A 14,718-nucleotide genomic window follows, 5' to 3' on the forward strand; every position below is an offset into this window, starting at 1 on the left:
CTCTGCAGGAGACCCTCCAACACTAGCGGGTAGGTCTGCTTCCGTCTCCTATGGGGTCACTGCTCCTTCCCCTGGGTCCCGATGCTCACACTACTTTGTGTGTGCCCTCCAGGAGTGGAGTCTCTGTTTCTCTTTGCCCTATCAAAGTCCTGCAATCAAATCCCACTAGATTTCAAAATCTGATTCTCTAGGAATTCCTACTCTCATTGCTGGACCCCCAGGTTGGGAAGCCTGATGTGGGGCTAAGAACCTTTACTCCAGTGGGTGGACTTCTGGGGTATACATGTTCTCCAGCTTGTGAGTCATCTACCTAGCAGTTATGGGAGTTGATTTTATTGTGATTGTGCCCCCCCCCATCATCTCATTGTGGCGTCTCCTTTGTCTTTGGATGTGGGGTATCTTTTTTGGTGAGTTCCAGTGTCTTCCTGTCGATGATTGTCCAGCAGTTAGTTGTGGTTCTGGTGCTCTCGCCAGAGGGTGTCAAGAAATGAAATCTTATGTGTCCACAAAAAACTTTACATAATTGTTTATAGCAGTTTTTTTCATAATTTCCAAGAACTGAAAATAACTTAAATGTCCTTTAATGGGTGATGGATAAACTGTGAAATATTCATGCAATGGAATACTACTCAACAATAGAAGCGAATGACACGCTCACACACACACAAAACCACTTGGAGGAATCTCAAAGCATTATGCCCAATGAAAGAAGCCAGTTGCAAATGGCAACATGCTTTGTGTTTCTATTTACAAGACACTTCAAAAAGACAAAACTATAGTGATCAGTTGTTGCCAGGGGCTGGTAGGGTGGGGGTGGAGGAAGTGACCACAACAGGTAGTAAGAGAGTTTTTGTGGGGTTGATGAAACTTTTTTATCCATAAAGAAGCCTCCATTTCAAACTTCTGGGTTTTCTTTGAAGGTGAGTGTTAAATATTTGTCTTTTAAAAACTTCTTTTAATAAGCAGCTATATGAATAGCTCATGGCAGGTAGGAGAAAAAACATGCCCAAATTCCCAGTTCATCAAATGAATTATGAATAAATACATATTCACCACATTTCAGTGTTTTGATGCAGGTGGGATTCATTGAAGGGCTGATTATTTTGGATCTGGCTTCTCCCGGAGGGAGTTTTGTCCTTTGATGGCAGCAGAGGGGTTTTGTCCACCGACATGTCTCTGGGGACAACAAGATGACTACTTCAGGAAACAGCTTGGGGAGTGGTGAGTTCCATTGGAGCCCTCCCATCCCATCCCTTTTCCCATAGCAGACCTGTGAGCCCTCTTATGGCATCTAATCACAGCTCTCTTCTGCCTTGTTTTGGAAACAAAGTGACAGGCTTCTCCCCATTTTATTTATGGAGACAGATATCAGAAGAGCAAGCAAGCAAACAAGAGCTCTAAACCTCAAGCACAAGGTTTACATATGTTGCAGATTTGCGTTCCCAGTACAGATGTGCAACCTTGCTTTTCAGAAGGGACCTGAGACCTCTAACCCCTCGCTAAGAACAAAAGATAATAGTCTCAGTTGTGGTATCACATGTGTTTCCCATGAGAAGGGAGACTCACTAGGGTCACCCCCCCAGTGGCGGGGCTGTCCTGTGCGCACCCCCTGGTGGTCACTTGGATGGAGTGTCTCTCTCTTCCTCGCCTCTAGCCGCTCTCAGGCTGGAACCCTGGTATAAAACAAAGAGAAACATTCCGATTTATTTCTTTGGAGTAGCAAGAAAGAAATAGCTGACCACCAAGAGAAGAAGCAGTGGAAAAAAACAAAGTATCATCTGACCAAATGGTGTTAACTCTGATCATCAGAGCTAGGAGTCCTTGCGTTTTCTTCAGCTCCATGAGCAGGACTCTTGGCCACCCCCTGCCCTTGTACTTTAGTTTTCTCATCTGGAAAATAGGAAATTTAAACTAGGTGATTTCTAAGGGTGCTTCCGGCTTTAAATTATCTATTAACTAACATATGTATATATGTGTTTAGGAGGTGTCTTCTGCAGAGGTGTTGGATGCCATTTCCGCCACCTGACTTGGCACCAGCCAAGAGATCAGTGCCTGGAAAATTGAAGAAAATGGAAAGACATCTTGTAGATATCTCTTTGACCTCCAACATCCAGCCCTTTCTATTTGTGGCAGCTCACACTTTCTGATGATTTGAAATACATAACTAAAGCCAATTGAAACTTAGTTTACTTTCTTCCAAAAGGCTCTCATCCAGTCATGATGAAAACACACTAGTCTTCAGAGAGAACTGAGGATGTGAGTCTAAATACTATGCTCCTGCAAAAAAATGTAGACAAGGCCCTCTTTTCACAACTTTGGGTCCTGCCCATCATTTTAAGTCTTCATAAGTCCTGAAGTTAGAAGTTATATTTTACAAACATACCTCACATTTACTTACATTTCACAGAGAGCGAGGCAATTGATCCCTACAATGCCCAGTGTATTTTTAATCCAGTCACTTAATCGCTCTCACCTTTCATCTCCTTACCTGTGAGTTGGGGCCGTGGAAGTCAGAGATGGCCCATGGGTACATGCTTTGTAAAGTGTTACACAAGCTTTGGGAGTGATTTTAAAGCTGATTTCACAGCCAGATCCTAGAGATGGTGCTTGAAAGTTGCACTGTTTTCCTACAGAACATCAGTCAATTACTCCACATGTTTCTTAGCTTAAAACTAATTCCTCTTCAGTGCAAATTGTGGTCCTTGTTAGAAGGAAGAAACAGAAGACATTGCTTAGAGAAAAACTCATCCTAAAAGTGATGAGCTGACCACATAGAAACCCAGAAAGGCTCACAAGAAATAATGCATTTCTCATCAAGTTGGCTATTAAAAAATAAATTTTGTCCAGAGGAGGGGACAGAAAAAGCTTTTTCCATTCTTTTATGAGGAAGCCTCCAATTCATGCTACTGTGGTTGAAGAACAAGGTTTTCTCTCAAGATGAATGTTAAATTCTCCTCTAAAATATTTATTTTAATAATCAACTTTAGGAGCAGTCCACAGCATGTATAAGAATAATAAGCTCTTTCTACCTTTGTAGTGTGATTCCAACTTTCCTGTCCTGTTTGAGCCACTGTATTTCTGAGAAGTGACCCCATTCCCTTTGGACCAGTCCCCAGTCTCCTCAGCACCTACCTTTTCAGCAGGCAAGTCTTAGTGCGTCTCCTGCTTTATGTGAATACACCTCCCCTCGACCATGCCCATCCCCTCCTCCTTTTGACCAAGGAAGATTTGGGGACCATAGCTGTGCTTCCCATGTCACAGTCCGATTGCTCCCCCTTAGTGCCTGCTTTTCCTCAGAGTTGTCCTGACACAACGTCTGGCAGGTTGGGGAAAATGCTTGTGACAAGTAGCCATGTACCTTTGAGGACTTTGATGGTGGGTGGCAGGGAATCTATGCAGAGAAATGAAATGGTGCCGCCTTTTCCCAGAGTGTACACCTAGCTGTTCCGGGGAGCCAGGAAGGACTGTGGCTTCGCTAAGCGTCTTTCTGCCCTGGCTTTATCAAATGTTGTCTCTTCCTACAGTAATCCCTGGGACTCTTTTCATCCCAGGGTTTTATTCCAAGTGGAATGTTAAGAGGGTTCAGATGTGGAGAGACAGGTCAGGGCGGTGGGGGTAGGGCGAGGTGTGAGCTTGTCCAGATCTGTGGCTTTGCCAGAACTGTTTTTAAGTTGACACAGGGCTAAATAAAAAGCCCCCTGGCTTTGATCTCAGGGACTTCCTGGGTAGACTGTCTGATTAGATAAAGATCACGTCTCCAGCCCCACCCCCATCATCTTTTAGGCAGTAATCTAAGCTCTGAAGCCATTCCTTGTCCTGGGCTCCTGTCTCTTTCTCAAAGTATGTCTCTCTCTGTCTCAGTGGGTTCCTTCCTGGGTCTTGGGTTTTTCTTTCTGTTTGAGCAGGAAAAGGAGGCTGAGAAAATAGAGCACTTCTTCTCCTTTAATTCCTCTTAAGTTGTCTAGAAACAAAGCAAAAGCTTTGTTCGAGAGCCTCATATGGACCTCGTCTGGTCCTGGGCATCAAAGGGAATTGGTCTCTGTGTGCAACATGGTCAGCTGCTGGGAGGCTATGGAGAGAGTGAGTTGGCAGGTGGAGGGTTTGGAGAGAGAAATACCATCAGTCCCTGCACTGGGTTCATCAGCTGAGACAACAGGCTGTGAGGGGTGTGGAGGCGAGTGTCTTCTCTGTGACTCTTTTTTTTGCGGTATGCGGGCCTCTCACCGTTGCGGCCTCTCCCGTTGCGGAGCACAGGCTCCGGACGCGCATGCTCAGCGGCCATGGCTCACGGGCCCAGCCGCTCCGCGGCACGTGGCATCCTCCCGGACCAGGGCACGAACCCGTGTCCCCTGCATCGGCAGGCGGACTCCCAACCACTGTGTCACCAGGGAGGCCCATCTGTGATTCTTTAACCTAGAGCTGGTCACCCAGGAGATGCAACAGAAACCATCTTTGATGATGATGAAGTAAATTGCTCTTAGGAGTCGGGCAATTTTAAGAAATGCTTGAACCTAAAACCTACCAGGTTGAAAATCTTCTAGGCTGGATCATAGCTTTTTAGCTTTGTTCAGAGGAGAATCTCTTTATGACATTAAAAAATGAGACTTTGCACAAGAGGATTTGCACTTCTAATATTTTATTTTACTTAACCATCTGTGCTGATCACTGTTTTAAGTGACACACACACACACACACACACACACACAGTTTACATAATATAAATATTAACTCATTAAACCTTCATGGCAACCCAATGAGCATTTGCTATTAGCATTTGCCAACAGTTCCATTTGCTAATCATATGTGATAAACTAGGAAACTAAGGCACAGAGAAGTTAAATATCTTACTCAAAGTCAGACAGATAGTGGGGCAGCAGATTAAGGATTCAAACTCAGGCAGTCAGGTCCAAGAATCTGACTCTGCTGCCTGCTCACACCCCCCTACCCCCCAACACACACACACTTAGAAATTCACTAAGAAAACACACATGGGTAAAAAAGTTATGAATTTATGAATTCAAGAATATTTTAAAATATTTACATACATATGAAAAATAGTCACATTTTTATGTGGGAGGCAGTTGAATGTAGCGATTTATTCATCGGCTTCACAAACATTTCTTTGAGAGCCAACCAGGCCCCGGGCTCGGTGTTGGGGTTTGAATGGGGACTGGAACGTGGTAGGTCCCTGTGTTTAACTTAGGCTTCAAGACACCAGGTCTGGGCCAAGAGACAAGCATCACGTTTACGCTGCAACATTACTGAGGGCTTTAGGTGCTGTGGGCCAGGGTTCTGGAACTTCCTGGAACAGAGCGTTTCTCTCCTTGCAAGCAGCCATCATCACTTCCCCAGGGAGAAGCCCAGTTCCTGGTGGTGTGCTGCAGAGGGACCCTTTACCTACAATTGTCACCTTCAGGGTTCATATGGTTAATGCCCCTGTGGCAGAAACTGCTAATTTTCTCTTCAACATCTTCTTTATTCATCATAGAATCCCTGTGCATTAGCTGGGGCACATGGCTGCCACACATGAAGGTGGTATTTATTCCCCATTGTCTCTTGCAAGTAGGTGTGGCTGGATGACTAAGTTCTGGTCAATGGGATGCAAAGAGAAATGGTGTCTGCAACTTCCTTGAAGTCCTGTTTTACTTCTTCCTCTTTTTTGCTGACAGGAATATGGACGTGATGGCTGGAGCTTGGGGCGTCATCTTAGACCATGAAGTGAGACTGCTGGCATAGAAATGCAAAACAGTGAGATTGAGGGACCCTGGACCCCACACCTACCTGGGACTATTTTCCTCCAGATGTATTTTTCACAAGAGAGGAATAAAATTCTATCTTATTTAAGCCATGATTACCTTGTTTCTCTCTAACCTAATGAGCTAAACCTAATCCTGAATGATATAGCTTCCCTCTTCATTAACATGTGATGTGATTTTATTCATTTGAATCTTTCTAAAGCTACGTAGTATCTGTCCAATATGCTTTCATTCTGTTTAAATTAACAGAGTTAAGTTCTCGTTTTCAGCCTTGAGCCCCGACTGGTACCATCTGTCTCTAAGTTCTGCCTCAGGGTTTGCAAACACAGGATGATGCCAATGCTTTTAGGGTTAAAACACCTCCTTAAACACAAAGCCAGTGTACCACACACAACTCTGCTAGTGAAGTCTGAACTCTCTTGGGAATTTGGAAAGTAGTTTTGCTCTATCATCCTTTCCAAGGATTTGTCTTCGCTCCTAGAAAAAAGACAACTGTGCTTTCAAGGGCCCCTGAGCCCCTCAGCAGTGGTGTGGGTGAGTGGGGTGAGGGCTCTCACTGCAGGACCGGATTAGTGGGGCTAGTGGTCCAAGTATGGGTCACTTCCCACGGGAAGGGGAGCCCCGAGCCCTTTCCCTGCAGCGCCACCTACTGCTACCCCACCAGCCTCTGACTTTGGGGACTTGGGTCACCTCCTCACAGCAGGCTGGGCAGATTTTCTAGCCCCCAATCCTTAGGTGGGGTTTTTAGAACAGCCAGTGCTTTCACTGGAAGAGCCCTGAACCACCTCCATGTGAACAATGCTGGTCAGAGAGCCCCTTCCTCTCAGCCGACTCCAGCCAGGCCTGTGCCAGGCGCCCTGCTGGGGCACAGGCCAGGGGACCACAGGCCTTGATGCCCTTGTGGGCCTCTCCCACATCTGTGTGTGTGTGTGTGTGAGCGCGTGCACACGTGCACGTGTGTGGTAGGGAGGGGGTTAACTTGTGGTGATCAGTTTCCTGTAGATAACACTAAACCCCTTCATATCTTCAGGCATTATGGCATGCTTAGAACTCTGAAAACCATCCCTCTTTTTTTTTTTTTCTTTGACAAATAGACGAGCTAGAATGTGGGATGTTTTTTTCAAGGCATGTTTCAACTTTTTTTCCCCTTTAGTTCTCTCTTCTCTACTCTGTGCCTTGTCCATTTCTCCTCTCCCACTCTCCGAGGGACTGTTCCCTGTTAGGATTAAGTGAGGCTCAGTCCTCAGCCCTTGACCTCTGGGAGACCCAGACATGATGTGGACTGGCAGTGCCTGGTATTCCTATAACTTCCAGTTTCTGACTAGAAGCAGGAACACCTGCCGTGCGGGGCTCATGTCTGGTTCACCCAGCAGAAGCCAGAAGGTGCCCATAGTCTAGTTCTTACCCTGTTTGCCTTTCTGCAGTTTGATTTTCAGGGGAGCAGCCTGTGGGAGAAATCTGTGGGCAGACTTGAGTGCTGAGGCCACGGTGACCTGTGGGATGGGCGGCAGGAAGGACCATGGGGGCCAGGGGCCTCTGCTTGAACTTGAAAGTTGCTCCAATGAGAATCAAATCTCACTGGCTCACACTCCAGCCAGAGGTTTGTTTGGTGCAGGCAGGATGGGGAAGAGATACCATCTCCAAGTCTGAAGCCCAAATGGTGAGAAGAACGATGGCTTTGGAGCAACACACCTAGGTTTAAATATGGATCTACGTGTGAGATTGAGGGTGCATCTCTCCAGGGTCCTCAGGATCCTCATCTGTGACATTTGTAAAAGGTGGTGGAGGTGATTTCCCACTCTGGTAACCAACACGAAATAGATGCTCAGTAACCGGGCGTTTCAGGCTCAGGTGGGATTCCATGGCTCCAGCGTTGGCGATTTTATTGTCTCCAGGCTCCTCCTGGAGCAGGACAGCAGGGGGAGTGGAAAGGGGGCTCAACAACGTGGGACAGGCTCGAGGCCTCCATCCAGAAAATGCTGGATTTGGGACCAGGTTCCCAGTGCAGGGCTCTGTTTACCCCAGAACGCACGGGTGAGAGAGGAAGGGAAAAGTCGGCAGAGGAAGGAAAGTGAGAGCAGGTGAATGCAGCGTCCCAGCCTCAGCATCATTGCCGTCAACCCGCACAGCTGGCCACCTCCTGCTACGTGTATACACCATAGATGCCAAGGGATGTTAGAGTCATGAACTTGTAGGAAGTCTTCTAACCTCACCACTTCATTTAGTTTTCCTTCTCAGGTTTTTGCTCCTCTTTAGTAATTTTTTTTCTTTGAATTTTTGAAATTTATTTTATTATGTTTTTATACAGCAGGTTCTTATTAGTTATCCATTTTATACATATTAGTGTATATATGTCAATCCCAATCTCCCAATTCATCCCACCAGCACCACCCCGCCACTTTTCCCCCTTGGTGTCCATAGGTTTGTTCTCTACATCTGTGTCTCAATTTCTGCCCTGCAAACCGGTTCATCTGTACCATTTTTCTAGGTTCCACATATATGCATTAGTATACGATATTTGCTTTACTCTTTCTGACTTACTTCACTCTGTATGACAGTCTCTAGATCCATCCGCATCTCTGCAAATGACCCAATTTCGTTTCTTTTTATGGCTGAGTAATATTCCATTGTATATATGTGCCACATCTTCTTTATCCATTCATCTGTCAATGGGCATTTAGGTTGCTTCCATGACTTGGCTATTGTAAATAGCGCTGAAGTGAACATTGGGGTGCATGTGTCTTTTGGAATTATGGTTTTCTGTGGCTATATGCCCAGTAGTAGGATTGCTGGGTCATATGGTAATTCTATTTTTAGTTTTTTAAGAAACCTCCATGCTGTTCTCCATAGTGGCTGTATCAATTTACATTCCCACCAACAGTGCAAGAGGGTTCCCTTTTCTCCACACCCTCTCCAGCATTTCTTGTTTGTAGATTTTCTGATGATGTCCATTCTAACTGGTGTGAGGTGATACCTCATTGTAGTTTTGATTTGCATTTCTCTAATAATCAGTGATGTTGAACAGCTTTTCATGTGCTTCTTGGCCATCTGTATGTCTTCTTTGGAGAAATGTCTATTTAGGTCTTCTGCCCACTTTTGGACTGGGTTGTTTGTTTCTTTAATATTGAGCTGCATGAGCTGTTTATATATTTTGGAGATTAATCCTTTGTCTGTTGATTCTTTTGCAAATATTTTCTCCCATTCTGAGGGTTGGCTTCTCGACTTGTTTGTAGTTTCCTTTGCTGTGCAAAAACTTTTAAGTTTCATTAGATCCCATTTGTTTATTTTTGTTTTGATTTGCATTACTCTAGTAGGTGGATCAAAAAAGATCTTGCTGTGATTTATGTCAAAGAGAGTGCTTCCTATGTTTTCCTCTAAGAGTTTTATAGTGTCTTGTCTTACATTTAGGTCTCTAATCCATTTTGAGTTTATTTTTGTGTATGGTGTTTAGGAGAGTTCTAATTTCATTCTTTTACATGTAGCTGTCCAGTTTTCCCAGCACCACTTATTGAAGAGACTGCCTTTTCTCCATTGTATATCCTTGCCTCTTTCGTCATAGATTAGTTGACCATAGGTGAGTGGGTTTATCTCTGGGCTTTCTATCTTGTTCCATTGATCTATATTTCTGTTTTTGTGCCAGTTCCATATTGTCTTGATTACTGTAGCTTTATAGTATAGTCTGAAGTCAGGGAGTCTGATTCCTCCAGCTCTGGTTTTTCCCCTCAAGTCTGCTTTGGCTATTCGGGGTCTTTTGTGTCTCCATACAAATTTTAAGATTCTTTTGTTCTAGTTCTGTAAAAAATGCCATTGGTAATTTGATAGGGATTGCATTGAATCTGTAGATTCCTTTAGATAGTATAGTCATTTTCACAATATTGATTCTTCCAGTCCAAGTACATGGCATATCTCTCCATCTGTTTATGCATCTTTAATTTTTTTCATTAGTGTCTTATAGCTTTCTGCATACAGGTCTTTTGTCTCCTTAGGTAGGTTTATTTCTAGGTATTTTATTCTTTTTGTTTCAATGGTAAATGGGAGTGTTTCCTTAATTTCTCTTTCAGATTTTTCATCATTAGTGCATAAGAATGCAAGAGATTTCTGTGCATTAATTTTGTATCCAGATTTTTCATCTTAGTGCATAAGAATGCAAGAGATTTCTGTGCATTAATTTTGTATCTTGCAACTTTACCAAATTCATTGCTTAGCTATAGTAGTTCTCTGGTGGCATTGTTAGGATTCTCTATGTATAGTATCATGTCATCTGCAAACAGTGACAGTTTTACTTCTTTTCCAGTTTGTATTCCTTTTATTTCTTTTTCTTCTCTGATTGCCATGGATAGGACTTCCAACACTAGGTTGAATAACAGTGGCAAGAGTGGACATCCTTGTCTTCGTCCTGGTCTTAGAGGAAATGGTTCCAGTTTTTCACCATTGAGAATGATGTTTGCTCTGGGTGTGTCATATATGGCCTTTGTTATGTTGAGGTAAGTTCCCTCTATGCCCACTTTCTGAAGAGTTTTTTATCATAAATCGGTGTTGAATTTTGTCAAAATCTTTTTCTGCATCTATTGAGATGATCATATGTTTTTTCTTCTTCAACTTGTTAATATGGTGTATCACATTGATTGATTTGCATATATTGAAGAATCCTTGCATCCCTGGGATAAATCCCACTCGATCATGGTCTATGATCCTTTTAATGTGTTGCTGGATTCTGTTTGCTAGTATTTTGTTGAGGACTTTTGCATCTATGTTCATCAGTGATATTGGTCTGTAGTTTTCTTGTTTTGTAGTATCTTTGTCTGGTTTTCGTGTCAGGGTGATGGTGGCCTCATTGAATGAGTTTGGGAGTGTTCCTTCCTCTGCAATTTTTGGAAGAGTTTGAGAAGGATGGGTGTTAGCTCTTCTCTAAATGTTTGATAGAATTCACCTGTGAAGCCATCTGGTCATGGACTTTTGTTTGTTGGAAGTTTTTAATCACTGTTTCAATTTCAGTGCTTGTGATTGGTCTGTTCATATTTTCTATTTCTTCCTGGTTCAGTCTTGGAAGGTCATACCTTTCTAAGAATTTGTCCATTTCTTCCAGGTTGTCCATTTTATTGGCATAGAATTGCTTGTAGTAGTCTCTTATTATGCTTTGTGCTTCTGCGGTGCCCATTGTAACTTCTTTTTCATTTGTAATTTTATTGACTTGAGTCCTTTCCCTCTTTTTCTTGATGAGGCTGGCTAAAGGTTTATCCATTTTGTTTGTCTTCTCAGGGAACCAGCTTTTAGTTTTATTGACCTTTACAACTGTTTTCTTTGTTTCTATTTCATTTATTTCTGCTCTGATCTTTATGATTTGTTTCCTTCTACTAACTTTGGGTTTTGTTTGTTCTTCTTTCTCAGGTTCTGTTACATGTAAGGTTAGATTGTTATTTGAGATTTTTCTTGTTTCTTGAGGTAGGCTTGTATTACTATAAACTTCCCCCTTATAACTGCTTTTGCTGCATCCCATAGGTTTTGGATCGTCGTGTTTTCATTGTCATTTCTCTCTAGGTATTTTTTGATTTCCTCTTTGATTTCTTCAGTGATCTCTTGTTTATTTAGTAACGTATTGTTTAGCCTCCATGTGTTTGTGTTTTTTACGTTTTTTTCCCTGTAATTCATTTCTGATCTCATAGCGTTGTGGTCAGAAAAGATGCTTGATATGATTTCAATTTTCTTAAATATGCTGAGGTTTGATTTGTGACCCAAGATGTGATCTATCCTGGAGAATGTTCCATGCGCACTTGAGAAGAAAGTGTAATCTGCTGTTTTTGGATGGAATGTCCTACAAATATCAATTAAATGTATCTGGTCTATTGTGTCATTTAAAGCTTCTGTTTCCTTATTAATTTTCTGTTTGGATGATGTGTCCATTGGTGTAAGTGAGGTGTGAAAGTCCCCCACTATGATTGTGTTGCTGTCGATTTCCTCTTTTATAGCTGTTAGCAGTTGCCATAGGTATTGAGGTGCTCCTATGCTGGGTGCATATATATTTATAATTGTTATATCTTCTTATTGGATTGATCCCTTGATCATTATGTAGTGTCCTTCCTTGTCTCTTGTAACATTCTTTATTTTAAAGCTTATTTTATCTGATATGAGTATTGCTCCTCCAGCTTTCTTTTGATTTCCATTTGCATGGAATATCTTTTTCCATCCCCTCACTTTCAGTCTGTAGGTGTCCCTAGGTCTAAAGTGGTTCTCTTGTAGTCATCATATATAGAGGTCTTATTTTTTATCCATTCTGTGAGCCTCTATGTTTTTTTGGAACATTTAATCCATTCATGTTTCAGTTAATTATCTATATGTATGTTCCTATGACCATTTTCTTAATTGTTTTGGGTTTGTTTTTGTAAGTCCTTTTCTTCTCTTGTGTTTCCCACTTAGAGAAGTTCCTTTAGCATTTGTTGTAGAGCTGGTTTGGTGGTGCTGAATTCTCTTAGCTTTTGCTTGTCTGTAAAGCTTTTGATTTCTCCATTGAATCTGAATGAGATCCTTGCCGGTTAGAGTAATCTTGGTTGTAGGTTCTTCCCTTTCATCATTTTAAATATGTCATGCCACTCCCTTCTGGCTTGTAGAGCTTTTTCTGATAAATCAGCTGTTAACGTTATGGTAGTTTCATTGTATGTTATTTGTCGTTTTTCCCTTGTTGCTTTCAATAATTTTTCTTTGTCTGTAATTTTTGCCATTTTGATTACTATGTGCCTCGTTATGTTTTTTCTTTGGTTTATCCTATATGGGACTCTCTGCGCTTCCTGGACTTGGATAACTATTTCCTTTCCCATGTTAGGGAGGTTTTCAACTATAATCTCTTCGAATACTTTCTCGGGTCCTTTCTCTCTCTCTTCTCCTTCTGGGACCACGAGAATGCGAATGTTGTTGCGTTTCATGTTGTCCCAGAGGCCTCTTAGGCTGTCTTCATTTCTTTTCATTCTTTTTTCTTTATTCTGTTTCACGGCAGTGAAGTCTACCATTCTGTCTTCCAGGTCACTTATCCGTTCTTCTACCTCAGTTATTCTGCTATTGATTCCTTCTAGTGTAGTTTTCATTTCAGTTATTGTATTGTTCATCTATGTTTGTTTGTTCTTTAATTCTTCTAGATCTTTTTTAAACATTTCTTGCATCTTCTCGATCTTTGCCTCCATTCTTTTTCCGAGGTCCTGGATCATCTTCACTATCATTATTCTGAATTCTTTTTCTGGAAGGTTGCCTATCTCCACTTCATTTAGTTGTTTTTCTGGGGTTTTATCTTGTTCCTTCATCTGGTACAGAGTCCTCTGCCTTTTCATTTTGTCTGTCTTTCTGTGAATGTGTTTTTTGTTCCACAGGCTGCAGGATTGTAGTTCTTCTTGCTTCTGCTGTCTGCTCTCTGGTAGATGAGGTTATCTAAGAGGCTTGTGAAATTTTCCTGATGGGAGGGACTGGTGGTGGGTAGAGCTGGCTGTTGCTCTTGTGGGCAGAGCTCAGTAAACTTTAATCCACTTGTCTGCTGATGTGTGTGGCTGGGTTCCCTTCCTGTTGGTGTTTGGCCTGAGGCAACCCAACACTGGACCCTACACGGGCTCTTTGGTGGGGCTAATGGCAGACTCTGGGAGGGCTCACGCCAAGGAGTACTTCCCAGAACTTCTGCTGCCTGTGTCCTTGTCCTCACCATGAGACACAGCCACCCCCCAGCTCTGCAGGATACCCTCCAACACTAGCAGGTAGGTCTGCTTCAGTCTCCTATGGGGTCACTGCTCCTTCCCCTGGATCCCGAGGCACACACTACTTTGTGTGTGTCCTGCAGGAGTGGAGTCTCTGTTTCCCTCTGTCCTGTCAAAGTCCTGCAATCAAATCCCACTAGTCTTCAAAGTCTGATTGTCTAGGAATTCCTCCTCCCATTGCCAGAGCCCCAGGTTGGGAAGCCTGATGTGGCGCTCAGAACCTTCATTCCAGTGGGTGGACTTCTGTGGTATAAGTTTTGTCCAATTTGTGAGTCACCCACACAGCAGTTATGGGATTTGATTTTATTGTGATTGTGCCCCCCCCATCGTCTCATTGTGGCTTCTCCTTTGTCTTTGGATGTGGGGTATCTTTTTTGGTGAGTTCCAGTGTCTTCCTGTCGATGATTGTTCAGTAGTTAGTTGTGATTCCGGTGCTCTTGTAAGAGGGAGTGAGAGCACGTCCTTCTACTCTGCCGTCTTGAACCAATCTCAGTAATTAGTTTTAAATATGTCACATATACAGAAAATAATGTAACAGTTGAACTTTACCCAATACTCAGATTTAACCAATATTAACATTTTGCCATATGTACATATACAAGTTTTATGTTATATATATAGTTTTATATTAGGTCTCTTTTTAAAAAAAGAAATAAAATATTATCTGTAAAGTTTCTCTGCTTCCCCACCCACTCACTGTCAGCCATACCCAGAGGTAACTGTTATCTTGAGGTTGGCTGTTAATCCTCCCATGCATAATTAAAACTTTAATTCCCTATGTCAGTGTCCAGTCATAATACAGTATTGTTTTGTGAATTTTTAAATGGTTGAAGACTGTATAATACTTTCATATCCATTTGCAATTTTCTTTTATACACATTATATTTTTGTGACACATCTGTGAGCCTATGCCTAGCTCTAGATCATTTAATAGCTGGATGGTATTCTATCCTATGAATGTAACATGGTGTGTTTGTTCATTCCTCTGTTGGTGAACATTTTACTTATTTCTAATTTTTTAAAAAAATTTATTATTATTTTTGGTTGCATTGGGTCTTCGTTGCTGCGTGAGGGCTTTCGCTAGTTGTGGTGAGTGGGAGCTACTCTTCATTGCGGTGCATGGGCTTCTCATTGCTGTGGCTTCTCTTGTTGCAGAGCATGGGCTCTAGGCATGTGGGCTTCAGTAGTTGTGGCACACGGACTCAGTAGTTGTGGTTCCTGGGCCCTAGAGT

This window comes from Aethalodelphis obliquidens, unplaced genomic scaffold (assembly GCF_003676395.1).
Source record: "Aethalodelphis obliquidens isolate GAN/ISIS:26980383/991018 unplaced genomic scaffold, ASM367639v1 scaffold18, whole genome shotgun sequence".
NCBI classification, from domain to species: domain Eukaryota; kingdom Metazoa; phylum Chordata; class Mammalia; order Artiodactyla; family Delphinidae; genus Aethalodelphis; species Aethalodelphis obliquidens.